At 37.1% G+C, this 14,170-nt stretch overlaps 1 protein-coding gene across 2 annotated transcripts in view; it reads left to right on the top strand.

Annotated features, from left to right (window-relative positions):
* Window positions 1-14,170, top strand: part of FLNB (filamin B) — an 82,056-nt gene that overhangs the window by 12,092 nt on the left and 55,794 nt on the right. The window lies entirely within an intron of this gene.

Raw genomic sequence — 14,170 nt, 5'->3', positions numbered from 1 at the left:
TTGAAGGAGGTATTAAGATTCATTTTTTCTTTAGTCCATGGCTTATGTGTAAATAAAATATGAATAATGTAAGTGAACCATCATTTGTGATTTTGTTTAGCTGATTTAAAATTATTTTGGGGTGTTAACATGTTCCAGGTTTGTAGCATAATCATGAATAAGATGTTTTAAAATAACTTGAAGTATTTCATGGCACCAATTTTAAAAGGTGTAACAGACTATAAACTGTAAAATGTTTTCCTTGAATTTAGGATGTTCAGAGTTATTTTTTTCAAAATGCTTTTCTTTGGCTGTGATAAAATCTGGCTGAACTGTGCATTCTTACATGAATGGGATTTCCTTTTGCCAGTTTTGTTCATGTTGTGACTGTGGATGGTTTCAGATGGAAAAAGTGAATCAAAGTATACATTGCAGTCAAGGATTTCCCCGAACAGTAATCAGTTTTGATTATTTCCAAAGTGTTGGTTTTGGCTTTGAAACCTATCCACTCTCCTTCAATGCTTGGCGTGTGCTGCACAGAAGATACTTGACTGAACTATATCTGAATAGCTTTTTACTTATCTGTAACAGGCTTCTGTTGGTGGCAACTGCTTTAGATGTATCTTGATCTACATACACAGAGTAAGGAAACTTACTTGCTAATACTGAAGATGTTAGTTTTAACCTGGAAGCTTCCTAGATCTTTTTATTAAGATATGATTCCTAGGGCTGGGTGAACCAAGATTGGTTATTCTAAATGAGTATTTGAAGAGTTTTGAACTAGCAGTAGGCAGATATCTTGATAGGTGCTCATTAAAATAAAATACTATATTTTTGAATCTGAGGGAGGCTGTAGAGCATAAGCCACTAAGGAAGGTGGAGTATGGGAAGCACAACCATTTTTAAATCCACTTCAACTTAGACAGGATATGCTTCCCCTGTTTTCAGTATCTTAAGTTTCTTTGTATACATCCAGGAGTAGCTTAAGGAATTTTACTTCCTTAGCTACTGGTGCGCCTCTTAATCATAGAATCTTCAGATAATAAGGTTGAAAGACTTAGAAGTTATTTACTCCAATCTCCTGCTCAATGCAGAATTTACTGGATCATTTCTGACAGTTGCTTATCCATCCTTGCTTAAAGAACTGTAGTGAAGGAGATACATGGTAGGTAGTCTGCACAATTGACTAAGAGCTTGTAAGATTAGAAATCTCTTCCTACTCCTTTGTTAACCTATTGGTTCTGGTCCTGCCCTGCAGGGAATCATTAGGGAATCCACTCCCTCTTCTGTAGCAAAAGCTCTTCAGGAATTTGAAGTCTGCTATCACATCACCCTATCACTATCACATTGTCTTTTTTTAAAGTAAGCTAAATATGCCTACATCCTCAAAGTGTTCTTCTCTGGGGTTGGTTTCCAAACCCTAACTCTCTTCTGAATTTCTCTCCAGTGTTTCTCTCCATTTCTGGCAACAGTGTTTTAACAGTGTCTTGTCCTGGAGTGGTTACTGAATAGACTCTGCCTTTTCCCTTGGGATCAATTGTTCTGATGTTCGGTGATAATCTGCTGTCCTACAGCGGTAAGACTGGAATTAAATCTAGCATAGAAGGGGGCTGAAGATTCTTTATGAGCATTATTCAACTGCCTCTTTGTATAAGATCAGCCCTCTGGTTTGTTTTTAATCGGACTGTCACCTAAAATTTGAATCATCATGTTTTGGCAAGAGCTAAAAGTGACCTTCCTACATTTTAATGAAAATAAGAGGGGCTAATGTGCTCTTGCATTGAACTCTAAAAAATTCACTTAAATAGCCATTGAAGAAAGGATATGGAAGTTCAATATTACATTGTGCCTGAATCAAGCAAGTTGTAATGAGTTCCAGTTCAGGAAATGCCAAATAGGCATTTCCTACTTTTCTTCTTTGAATGAGGTCTGGGAGAAATAGCAGTTGAAAATTTGCTACATAGACACAAAAGATAATGCACCCAACCAGTTTAACTAGAAAAATGTTTTTGCTGGGTCTTCATTTTCTGTTTCTGGCATAGAGCTATGATTTCTGCATATAAGCTATACATACCAATAGGTATCTGTTCAAACCATATATTTTGACATAAGAAAAATGAGAAAGCATTTTTTGGAGGGGAAATGAGAAGGCAGCAGCTGGTTTTAAGACGATTTCGGTGCTTTAACATTGTCCATAGACTCTGAGCCAAACATCTTTTAAAGATAACTCTGGGCTGCAGTCAAGGTCTGTTGTTTCAAATAGATGAAATTGAGCGTATGATACCGGAGGTGCTCCTTCCAGCTTTGCTTTGAAGCAGAATTGTTCTTGTCCTGTTGGAAAGTCTTTAGTCATACTAAAACATTTACTTGCAATAGATGGATAGGCATGGAGTTGATGTCATTGCAATGAGCGTAGGCTGCAAAGCCCACAGATCCAGCATTCTCTGCTTAGTCTTGTTCTGCTACTTCTGAAATATCAGACTGAAAGAGTATCTGCTTTCTATAGAAGACAGTATATGGCTAGTAAGAGCAATTTAGTGGAAACAAACAAAAGCTGTTCATATAAACTTAAGGATGGATTTTATTTTTTCTAGCATTTTCCTATGGTAAGTTTAGATTGGATAGAGATAGACATTTAGTATTCTGAACAGAGGGACAATTAGGGAGCCCCCCCCAAGGGTTTTACCTATGGACTGTAAAGTCGGGGGGGGGAACTGTTTTACTGTCTATATACTTCATTACATTCTACTTACGGGACACTAAAAAGTAGTTTCATGATATCCCGTATTCTCTTTCTTGAATGAATAAATATTTTCCAGCGGAATTCTAGAGCAGGCTGATAATATGCTTTGTTTTTTAAGAAGTTATTTAAATTTAGAGGCTGCCCGACTCAAAATGACCCTGAGTGACTTGCAATTAAAAAAAGGAAAAGAACCACGTCCAAGTACAAGAACAGAGATTGACACCCATGGTAGCCACAGGCCTGGCAGAACAGCCAAATGCTCAGGAATGTTTGGAATGTCATCAGGGTGGGAGCTGTCTGGATCTCCGGTGGGATGATGTTCCAAAGGGCAGGTGCTATGACAGGGAGGAGAAGGCATCTTGGTCTGCTTCAAAATCTTGGATTTAAGTTCAAATAATTGTATAAATAATGAGAAACAGTTGGAGCTGTTTGGGTTGGACTTGTTTGAATACAAGTTAGAATCCTAAGGCACCTTTTCTTTTAATTTTAATAGTCACTCATCTTTGTTTTCCCAGTTCCCTGAGTTAAACATTCTGAGTGAACACTGGATGCAGCAACCTTTTTCAAAGGTGGTGGCTTGTGTAGTGAAATGCCTCTGGAATCTTGTCCAAAGTCCCCTCAAATCTGGTGAGAATTAAAGATCCCTAAGTACTTAAGATGGCCTGATTTGAAATGAATAGAAATTTTGAGCAAGAGGCTACACATTTGCATGTATAGGCAAGAATAGCTGCCAATAAAATCTTACTGGAACACTTGCATCAGTTTTCAGATGCTTCTGAAGACATCATTTCAGTCAAGGCTGAAATAAAGCAAACTGATCTCATCTCCAGCTTCTGGGTTTTTTTCCCCCCCTCTCTCTCCGCATACATGAGGAAGAAGAGATGACCTCACTTATAAGCAATGTGCTTTGTGAAGTATAAGAGAGGGCCTCCACTCCTGGGACTTAATTGTCAGTATAACAATTTTGTCAGTTATGTCATTTATCCAAAAACGTGTTGAAGCGAACTTTAAGGATGCAGAAAGAGCTTGGAAAAGTAATATTTGTGCGTTAGTAATACATTGAAGCAAACATTCTATAGGATGACTATAGCAAAATTTCGTTAGAAAAGAAGTGCTGGCTTTTGTTAGATGATTACTCCCAGATCTAAATAACCTTGCTAAGTAATATGCCTCAGTCAGTTGGTGCAACTATGCAACCCTGTCTTTGCTGAGGTCTACCACAAGATCTTTGTGGATCTTGTGGCACAGGTTGGCAGTCTATCTAACAGAACGATGATGTTGCACAAAATAATATATGGCTACAGGCCTATTTTTATGTTGATCAATTAAGATTCTGTGCCAAACATAGATTCCCAGTTATATTTCAGAACAAGTCTGGAAATTAAACAAATTTGTAGTTAAACAAATGACATGATTTGACACAAATTTATCTTTTAAGAAGGAGGTGGAGATAGATATTGTGGTCAAGTAATGCAAGGAGACATGTCAGTTGCCTCATCATGAGTGCAGTATATTTACAGCTATTTTGAAAACAGAGAACATTTGGCTGCTCAAATACACCGCAGAAGTTCAAACTGACAAAAGAGTTTATAATTGTCAGGGTTATTTGTAAATTTATGGATAAAGCCTTTACACTCTTAATTCCTAAAAGGAATAATATTGTGTCTTTAAACTACATTTTATTACTATTCTAGCTTTTGGAAAAAGTGTTATTAATTCTAGAATTTAACGGAAATCAGCTGTTTATATTCTGATAATTCTTATAATTTATTTTAAGATGTTTTAACTATGGAAGGAAGCACTTTGACTTTGATGTGAAAACATGCTGCAGCCTTAATGATAAAGAGTTTGTTTATATAAAGCAATGAATGAAAAATTCTAGTATTTGAAAATTTTACCCAAAGCCAGCCTATTTGCTGACTCAGAATAATAACTTAGTGACTGAACAACAACAAATAGTAACAGAAAATCCTGAATTTAACAAAATGTTTGGGAAGAAGTAGTGTTTGTTAAAGTCAAATGTCTGTTAAATATGAGTTTACACAATTGAAGTGAAGTCATTTCATCATGCAAAGCCATGCATCTGCTAACTTGATAACTTGAAAGTCTAAATAATTTATCACAACATTAGATTTTATGAAGCTGACTTTGGTCTAGAAAAGCAGCTTTTCTTCCTATGTTCAGAACTTGTTTAAGATTTCAATTGTTAAATGCAGGTGGGCTATCAGAGGGTTGCCCCATCCCGTTATAAGGTACCTTTGGATTGCTGGCTGAAAGATTAACTGAATCTTTCCAGCAGGTTCAGTAGTTTTGGTAGTTTTTCTCTGCTGTAGAGTTTTGTTTGTTCTAGTTTTAGCTAACTCATACAGGTAGTCCTCAAATAATATCCACAATTGAGCCATGCTACAATGGTCGTTAGTGTGAAAAATGGTGATAAATCACTTTTTTCAGGCTGCTGTAATTTCAAACAGTCACTAAAGTAATAGTTGTAAATCAAGGAGTATCTGTATAGAATAAGGGTTGCTGTTTTTAAATACTTATGAGTCCTAGAATGTCATAGTAAAGTTTTGAATTATGGTGCTCATTCCTCTTCTGTTATTATGTCACAGCCATGAAGGATTTGGATGCTTCCACAATTGTTCTTAATTAACTGCATTAATTAATTGTTTGAATTGAGTCCATTTCAAGCATAACTGATGAAGCTGAATTAGTGTTTGTCAGGGTTAGTCAAAGTGATTGAAAAACAAAAACAATTGGTTCCAGATGCTTCCTTTTTATTCCATCTGGTACAAGCTAAATATATGCATAATGGTTCATTTTTGTAATGTTATACCATGGCTTGAAATGACATCACATAAGGTGGTTCCAGAGTCATTCATCTTTGTAGATAATAGAAGTTGCCATTCCTTTGAGCCTCTGAAGGATTTAGCGGGTTCAACCTCTTGGAGCTAAATGATGCTTTACTTTTGAAACATTTCAAATTATAGAATGAAGTGAGAGGATGATTCAGGTTTGCATTAGGAACAATGTACTATAATTTCTTTATTTTGTGTCATTCCTCAGAAGTGATGAGATTTTTATTCAGTCTACATGTATGTCTTGCAGAATGACATAGCTGGAGACTCTTATATTTAGGTTATATGCCAAGTAAATATGGGACAGGTTCTAGTTAAATATAAGCCTTTATATTGCAAAGACTTATAGAATATATGAACAGCCTTTCTCACACGGATGCCCTCTAAATGGGCTGGGACTACAGTTCCCAGAAGTGAATTTTGTTTTAATTGAAAATTGATAGAGTTGCCTTTGGTGAGATGGGCAACTATATAAATTTGACTAATATACTTTAGATAGCCCTCGATCACAATTGGGGCCAGAATTTATGTTGCTAAGCAAGGTGGATATTAAGGGAGTCATTCCCAATTTTCCAATCTTTTTTTGCCACAGTTAAGTGAATCATGCAGTTGTTAAATGAGTCATGCAGTTGTTAAGCAAACCCATTTTACTCAGTGGGCATTTTTTGTCATAAGTCGGGGGAAAATGCTGATAATTGTGATTGTGTGACTTAAACATTACAAATGACCATAATTGCAAGCTGGCCAATTGTATTTGGGGATAAGCTCCCCAAATACAATCATATGATTGTATGATGGGGATGACATGGCCATCAGAACTCAGGAACTGGGTTGTAAGTACCTCTGGGGAGGCCCAGCATAACTTTGAATGGATGCTAAGCTACCAGTTGTGACTACTGTACCTATTTTTGGAATATGAACAGTTTTTGCTTGATGTTTATGAATGGTCTTGATTGATGTTTTCTTCAATTCCATTCAACTTTTTAAAAAAAAAATACAATTCCCCTGCTTCACATTGATTTCATGATTTATTTCCCCCTATGGAAGATAATGGCTTTAACAGAGTATTTTTTGTGGAACTGAATATACTTGGTAACAAAATCTTCTCTGTCCCTTAAAACATACAGTAATTTCTACTCGGTTTCTGAAATGATTACTAACCTTGAAAAAGCAACACAGTGAAAAGCATGCCCTGATGTTGATCATTTCAAGGATGAAGCATGTGATCCACAACCGCAGATATGTAATTAGTAGCTGTAATGGGAGAAGCCAACACTTCAAACCTGAAGAATGTCAATGATGAAGGAGGAGAGGGTTGTACTCTGGGGTTTGGCTTTGTCCAGCTTCCTTGCATTTGCTTCTTGGCAAAACCAGCAGCATCCTTCATTGAGGATTTTACAAGTACTTTTGAATGAAGTACTGTAGTGATATACAGTTTATAGCACCCCAGTCTCCTCTCTCTATCCCATTGGTCAAGCTAAAAATACTAGATAATACACACAGCCCCACGTCTTATACAGGATTCCCTTGTGATTACAGGAAAATACTGTGCTAATTTAGCTTGAAGAAGATAACAAGTGGGGAGGGTCACTGTTTTCTGAACCCTTGAAACCTCTGAGGCGATTATTCAAAAAGAAAGCCTATTTAATCCCTGAGCAAATCCAGCACATGTTACAACATTGACAAATGATTAAAAGTTTGAAAGCTGTGTTGGAAGGTGAAAGATCCTATGAGTTACCAGGTGCTGCTGATCTACAACTTCCATTAGCTATATGAACCTCTCCAGACAATCACCAAGAATCAAGACTGATTCAAAGGCAGAAAAACAAGCTAATAACGACACTTAACCTGTTTTTTTTTATTATTTTTAGGATTACCTAAAGGATTACTTTAGGATTGCTTACTTTGAACTTCCCTTAGTGATGCTCTAGCACTTGCTTGCTCATGTCAGTAAAAAAACCTGGCAGCCCTCCTTTCTCTGTGTTGTAGTTGCTAAGGGAACTGACTATGGCAGTTTATCATGTTTCCGTTGATTGTCTGAAAATTCCATGTATTGTAGCAGAACAAAGTTTTAAAAAAGCATCAAGCATATTCGCTCATTGTTAGAGTCCATGGGTCCCAATTCACAGTACGGTGACTAAGCAGGGACATGAGCTTTATCTCCAATGGTGTAACAATTAGAATGTGAGCTTATCTTACATTTCAGGGAATTTTGAAAGCAGTTTGCATTCTGGTACAATAAAGATCTCTCCCTCTCTCTCTCCCTCCCCACCCCCACACAAACACACATAAACACCAAAGTCCCAGACAACATCTTTAAAAGAGTTATTTGAATTACAGCCTGAATAATCTTTCTGCAAGGGACTTTTTTCCCTTGGTAAATATTTAACATCGGTCTTTAGGATGCAACTAATTTTCAAAAGCATAAGTATCTACTATACATTTGCTGAGTCTCAATACCTATTCATCAAGTGGAGCTCATAATGCTCTGCAATTCATGGTTGTAAAGTCTACAACTCACGATTGTATCATGGTCAAATATATAACTCAATTAGATAACTCATGGTTAGGAGTTGGACAACATATTGTTACTGTCAAAAGTGTCAGTTTTCCAAAGCTTGGATAATACCCAAAATTATTTTGGAGCAAATATCTGTACGCCCTAATTCCTCACTTTTTTTTTAGAACTGGCATTTGAAGGAAGCAAGAGGTTATTGTATTTGAAGTCATTCATTAATTGCAGTAACAGGGAACAATAGTGTGCCAGACAGAACAGTCTCCTGGGTAACACCCCACATTTCTACTCTTGTGGCACCCCCGCCCCTCATAATATAGAGAGTCCCACATTGGATTTGTCATTTATTGCATTTTATGCTAAAATGATGACCCTTGTGATCAGTGATTCCTGAAGTTTCAGCTTCAGATTTATCTAATAGTTCTGAATTTAGTATTTTTAAAAAATAATTGCTGTTTTATTTAAATGGTATTCTCAATTGCTTAACTAGTGGAGAGATATCTTATATAGGTAGTCTTGACTTATGACCACAATTGAGCCCAAAATTTCCATTGCTAAGCATGGCAGTTGTTAAGTGAGATTTGCCCCCTTTTATGGTCTTTCTTGTCATACTTGTTAAGCAAATCACTGTGGTTGTTAAGTGAATCATGTGGTTGTTAAGCGAATCTGGCTTCTTCCATTGACTCTGCTTGTCAGAAGCTGGCTGGGAAGGTTACAAATGGTGACCCTGGGACAGCACAATTGTCATAAATAATGTCAGTTGCCAAGTGCCCAAATTTTGATCACGTGACCATGGGGATGCTGCAATGGTCATAAGTGTGAAAAAAGGTCATAAGTCACTTTTTTCAGTGCCATTATCACGTCGGTCACTCAACGAATGGTTGTAAATTGAGAAGTATTTGCAAATGTTCCAAATAAATTAGAGATTCCCAACCTTTAGGAGCTGATTGGCACTTTTAAAATATTGTGGCTGTATTATAAACAGCCTTCCAAAAAACGCTGCTGGGGAGGGGCTGTTCTATTTATAGAATTGCTGCCATTTAAAGCTTACCTTGGTAAATTGCTGCTTTTTAACTGCCTGGTACAGTATTTGCTACTCCCTGTAGTCCATTTCTGCACAATGTTCCCTGCTATCCATTCTTATTATCTTTGGCCTCCTCCTGTAATGTGCCCATTGGTAAACAAAACACTGGGCTACAATTCCCCTCCCCCATCATTTTCTGTTTTGTAATACAGCCTGGAAATAAAATGTAAGTTTTAGGCTGGTGCTCTGCAGTACGTACAATTTATTTTTAAAAAGTAAACAGAAGGGCAGAGAAGTGGGTGGGGTTGAAGTTCAGTGGGCACATGAATGCTGTGTTTGGAATCCTGAAATTAAATCATTCTATCTCCGTCTCTTCTCTTACACATCACTGCTGACTCCTGATGACCGCAGAGAGATGTTTGTACAGTTTTCTTGGCAACTTTTTCGGAAGTAGTTTGCTAGTGTCTTCTTCCTTGGGCTAAGAGTCCCAAGCCAGCCAGCTGGCTTTTGTGCCTAAAGCAGACTACAATTCATGGTCTCCCAGATTTTAATCCAGAACTTCAACCAGTAGACCAGACCTGCACAACTTGTAGCGGAGAAAGGGACACGGTGATAAATTCAAAATCATTGCAGGTCGGTGCACCATCAGGCTAGCGAAGCAGTAATATTGGAGGCACACAACAGGGTATATTTTGTGGGGCAGTGGCTGTTCCTTCCTGATGGTGGTGAATTTGTTTTTTAAAAAATAGCAGGCCACACAGGGCTACTTGGTGGGCTGCATGTAGCTAACAGATGATCTGGTGTGCAGGCCTGTGCAAGCCCACTCATTTAGCTTATTTTGCTCATCAAGTTAGATCATCATCCATAGATCATGCCTCTAAACAGGGAGTGGAGAACAATTAGCCCATATTTTTAGCACTAGGACCTATCTCCCCCTAATCCCCACCCTATTGTTGACTTTTCATAGCAAAAGTATTTGCTTAAAAACAAAACCCCCAGAAAAGGTGAATTTAAAAAAAACGCCTATTTCATGGGGTTGGGCTAGTGGTGAGTGAACAGGTCCAATCTCATCAGTATCAAAGGGATGCAAATTCCATGCTATCACATTCATTGTAACATATCTATGCCACTACTATCTGGGGGTTATGAAATGGAAAATGTGTCCCTTGATTCCTGAAAGTTTTCCTGCCTCTTCTTTGACCAGATAAATCTACTATAAGGTTTAAGAGTATTTGATTGTATTTTTTACAATTCTTGTACAATTGTAAGACTGTAATCTTTCCGGTAACATTTCACATAGTCTGCTATGATACTGTGTAATTTGAAAATAAGTAAGAAGGTGAAAATAGATCACTTACTACCTAGTATTTTATCGATTTCTGTAAAAAAATATATACTTCCATTGTTTAAGAAAATCTTCAGGAGGTCTGAGCAAATCATACACTGAACTTCTCATAGATTGAAGTGTCCGTGAATAGTTTGTCACAGCATTTCTTTTTCTTGGCTATTTTTTCTAATGTGATATAAATTCTTACACTTTGCAACAGCTCAATAAATTATAGTATTCTAGCAGAGTCATAGCATTGTGCAAGTTCAGTTTGTGGGTGGAAATTGTCACAGTCCTTAAACTTCAAAAATACGTTTTGGCTGTTGAGCAATTGCTGTTGTAATCTGGCATGTTTAAGGCTTTACAATACTGTATTAAGATTCCAAGATGCAGCCACAAAAGGAATCTCCTGGAGATAAATGTCTGCCCTGTAAGCATACTTTTGCATCTACTATTAAATATTACAATATAATTAAATATTGTTCCTCAAGCCTTAGGTCTTCATAACTTGAGACTGGTAGTTCAGTTGCCTGAGTAATTTAAGATTGCAATTAACAATGACAATATTTGGGTGCAAATTACACTCTTAATTGACTAGGCAAAAGATCAAAGCCATTAACATTAAAATTATTGCCTGCAATGGAAGGAGTTTTATTATTGAACACTTAGCTGCAGTTTGCCTGCTTTGTAAAGTTTTGCTCTTAACCTTACCTGGAAAATAAAACCTACAGGTGGTAGCATCTAGATCACTACACCTGGACAGGTGAAGGCTTATTAAGTCAGGTTTAGTAAGATTGCGCAGCATATTTGATTTGAAAGGGAAAAAAGGGCTTTAACCTGTGCATGGACACACACTTGGTGGCAGCTTTTTAAACCAAACACATCTTGCAACAAAGAAACCTTGTTGTTTGGTATTGCATGAATCCCGGGAAAGAACTTGTTTGCATAACCTAATATCTGTGGACTTCTTTCCTGCAATTTCTGCACAGTGCTTGTTCATTGCAAGTTGCTTCATAAGATATTTAATTATTAAAGCTGTGGAATGCTTTGGATTTAATTTAGAAGTGTTTCACATAGCACTGGAGTGCAAATGTAGCTCCAATTTATGACTCATTAAAGCAGTTGTATCTTTTCTGAGATTATGCAGAAGTTGCAGCTGCATAGTTCTGGAAACATGCATAGTTGTTTTAGTGAAAAAAAGTCGGATGATGCATTTGTACCTCTGTGCATTCTGAAGTATTTCTTCCAAATCAAATCTGAAGCATTGCTCAAGTCCTATTAACTATAGTAGCCAGATTTGAGTTTTGCATTCAGTTCTAAGTTTGTCATTACAGCACTTTAAGAGTAATTTACTATCTAACAACAATAATTGGGTCATACACACAAGATTAATTGTGGGTTAGCTGACCTTCCAAATCCAACTGGCCACCAAAATATCATTTAGGAACACAATATACTGTACTTGCTTTCTATTTCACTAACACTGAAGCAACCTATAGAGATGTAGTAATGGGCATTGGAGAGGCATTTTGATATAGTGGTTAAGGCTTCAGGCTACAAACCAGGAGACCATGAATGCTAGTCCCACCTTGGGAGTGCTAGTTAAAAAGCCATACGTATGTGTGGGCTTTTCTGTCTGGGCCAGTCAAGTTCTCTCAATCCTAAAAAGAAGGCAATGGCAAACCATTTCTGAAAAACTTTGACAAGAAAGCTGTAGGGATTTGTCTAGGCATGCTTTGAAAATCATATTAGACAGCCAGAATTGTCAACCTTGAAATTTAAATTATTAATATCATTCACATATTCTAGATTTTTCCTACTCCCCACATATCTGTTACTTAGAACAGAAGAACAATAGACAGCATCAAGTATAGGCTTAGCATTTGAAAGATCCCAGGTTCAAACCTTGCATTTAGGCCTAACCAGGCCTAAAAACAATATTTTTCCTAGAGCTAGTGGCAGTTAATATAGATAAATATTAACTATCTAATCTAAATATATACATCTTCTCACAGTGTATAATTAACCTCAGGAATTCATTTGCACAAAGCATGGTGATAGCTGCTACTTTGGATATCTATAAAGGGGAGTTGTGTAATTAATGAGGGAGAGAGGTCTTACCAAAAGTTTTGAAGAATCCTTTCTCTTTGGGCTGAAGTTGGCATGCTTCCAGTAGTCTCTACAAGGACACATAATGACTACAAGCATCCCAGAGGCAATTACTTGGACACAGCGAGAAACCAAATGTGAGATGGCCTTGGGTCTTGGCTGAGATTCTTATTTGGGTATGATATCACTATGTCTGTTCTTAAACAATTGGTTAAAAAAGTTTTGCTGATAGTTTTAAGCAAGTAAAATTCTTTTGCACAAACTTTAGGCATTGCACCATTTTAAGCATTTATTCCATAACATTTTGTACAAACTTTTTTTCACTGAAATCTGTTATTAAATTTCAAAACCTTGGGTTAAAACTCAAATGTGAGATAACTGCTTTGGCGTGAGCTGAAAAACAAATGGTTCAGACCTTTGTGTGATAGATTGTCTTTAATCCTTAGATATAGTGATTTGTAACCTTCATTGTTCCTATGCAGCACAAGACTCATTCTTGTCAGCCAAGGTTTTAAATCAAAACAGAATTGTAATCTGACAGAACAGCAGTTGCCTAGTGTTACTAGCTAGCTAGACAACCCTCTTGAAATCTGTATTCCAACTCTTCACTCTCATCTCTTTGGTTTGCAATCTGCTTCCTGCTCAGTTAAATATTAAGCCAGAGCCTCTAGAAAGATAGGTGAAACATTAAGCCACAGGAACAATTCATTCTTCAGGAAGAATGATAGTAAATATTTAATTTCTTTATGTATATCTATCAAAAATATAGGCCTATCTTTCTGCCCACTTTCACTACCATGACGGTCCCATGGAGCTATACAAACATTCTTTTCTTTCTGAGAAAAGGTATTGTGCTAAAGATGATATATTTGGTGCTGTTTGAATTGTGAACAGAGTTCAGACTGGGTAGGCTTTAGATTCATAATAGAATCTACTTTGTGTTTCTCTATAAAACTGATATCAGTCAAATGGGATCTGGGTACAGATTTTGCAGATCGCTTAGAAATTGGCAGTAGATCCTCAGTATACTTTTTGCTGAGATGATAATATGCTTAAACTTTGTACCTTCATTGCCTGCTTGAGCTAAATTGAATCAAAGTTATGAATTCCCAACCGTTCTTGGTTAGTGGACCCATTTAGGTTATTGATATATTGCAGTGGATGCCATGGTGGGAATGGCCATTCATAAAATATCTTCCCACTGAAGTTGCTCTTCACCCCCTTCTCTTTCTTCATAATGCTTTCTATTAACTTAGCTTAAGTCTGTCTTTAGTTTTGGCAGGCAGCCAAAAAAAGCATGTGGCTGAAAACTCTATGCTTTTTATTTTCTATGAAAGCCTCCATGTGATGTTTATTTCTGGAAATAAAGGTTGTGGTTGAGGCTGGTGTTTGGCTTTGCAGTGTGCTCACTTTCCTTATAATTTTAGTTAAATAATCAGAAATATGGGTATTGAGATTTGACAGATGCCAAGAAAGGAGACTGTGGTCATGGTGATGTCCACATGCACGCATTGGGATTCCGAGCTCCTGACTGGGATTCATTATAGCAGACTAAATACCTTCTTTCACATACAGAAAAGACCCCTGGGCTAAGAACGTCTCACTTAAAGACAACCCG

This window comes from Pituophis catenifer, unplaced genomic scaffold (assembly GCF_029215685.1).
Source record: "Pituophis catenifer annectens isolate HBS135680 unplaced genomic scaffold, rPitCat1.0.hap2 SCAF_2, whole genome shotgun sequence".
Taxonomy (NCBI): domain Eukaryota; kingdom Metazoa; phylum Chordata; class Lepidosauria; order Squamata; family Colubridae; genus Pituophis; species Pituophis catenifer.
Note: the sequence above shows the minus strand (reverse complement) of the source record. Positions and strands in the feature narration are given on the sequence as shown.